We start from the raw sequence: 1,620 nt of genomic DNA on the forward strand, positions 1-1,620 counted from the left end.
CCATCCCGGCGTGCAGCGCGCGCCTTTGCCCTCGCCCGCAGCGACTTCCGGCTCGTTTTCCAGGGCCGTTCCCCGCCCCTTACGCGCCCACCAGTAGGGCGGAAGACCCTAGGCTTTTTCTGGCGAAGGGTCCACTGGCGAGCTTGTCCCAAGAAAAAAGCTAGGGGTTCGTGGGGTGAAGGGAGAGTCGTTTAGGAGGGGGTCTGGGGATTTTTTTATAGAAACAAATGATTTGTTTCTAAAAGGTATCACATGTGCATAACCGTAAACGCAAAAAGAAATGACAAGTAAATGTCCACCTGTGTGTTACCCCCTGTGCAACCCCCGCCCACCTCTTAGATGGCTCCCCACCTCTCCCATCTCCCTTAGACCAGGGTCCAGCAGCTTCTTTCCGGAGCAGAAACAGGTGGTGGGCTGCTAGGGCCAGCCACCGCACTGAGGGAGAGAATGGGACGGGGGAGGTTTCTGGTGGTGAAGAGGCAGTGGCCCATTTGTTTACAAACGAGTCCTTTGTTTTTTAAAAGGTAACACAGGCACTTAGGAACACATTCCAAAAGTACAAAAGGGAGTAGCATGAAAAGTGTCCCTTCCTCCTGTGTCCCCAAACTCCCCTTAGGAAAAATACTGTTAAATTTCTTGTATGGCTGGCCAGGCTCGGTGGCTCATGCCTGTAATCCCAGCACTTTGGAAGGCCGAGGTGAGAGGATTGCCAGAGTCCACAGATTCGAGACCAGCCTGGGCAAATTGGCGTGACCTCATCTCTAGCCGGGCGTGCTGGCTCGTGCCTATAGTTCCAGTTACTTGGAAGGCCGAGGCGGAAGGATCACCTGAGCCCACCAAGTTTGAGCCTGCGGTGGCGGTGAGCATTCCACTGCACTCCAGTCTGGGCGACAGTGTGACTCCAACTCAAAAAAAAAAAAAATTTCTTGTGTGGCCTTCCGGAGACACTGTAAGTAGGCTCCTTGGCAAAGGTCAATAGGTATACGTATAACCCTTCCCCCGCAAATGATAGCATTCCTTACATAACTCACTTTCTACAAGAAATATATAGAAATTGTTACTTATCAGAACATGCAGGTGTCTTGTTTTTCTTATTGGATGCAGTCTTTTATAAGATTATATGAATATACACAAGTTCATTCAACTGAGCCCCTTAGTGAATTTACTTCTAGAACAATATTGCAGTAAATATCCCCATGCAAACTTAATTGTGCCCATCTGCACATTTTTATTTGGATCAATATTACTATGAAGAGTCTAACAACCTACCCTCTATCACCAACATAAGGAAGTGTCATAGGTCCTAAGTACTAAATGAGTCCACATATGAAGCCCATGGCTCTCAGAAGGACCTTAGAAAATGAGGTCCCTTTTTTTCTTTCCCCAAATCTCTTCCCTACCCCATTACAACCAGAAATTCTTGCGAACTAGAAAGCTTTTCAGACTCCAAAGAATACCAATGAAGTCACTAAAATCTTGGAGCAGGAAATTTATTTGGCGTAGTTTTCCTCTTTGCTCTTTTTTTTCAGGAATCTGTTTCATATACTAGCATATTTTTTTTTCCTATATACATTGAGGATTTTTTTTTTTTGAGTTGGAGTCTCACTCTGTCACCCAGAC

Source organism: Carlito syrichta, unplaced genomic scaffold (assembly GCF_000164805.1).
Source record: "Carlito syrichta isolate Samal-C Ts95f unplaced genomic scaffold, Tarsius_syrichta-2.0.1 Scaffold315832, whole genome shotgun sequence".
NCBI classification, from domain to species: Eukaryota; Metazoa; Chordata; class Mammalia; order Primates; family Tarsiidae; genus Carlito; species Carlito syrichta.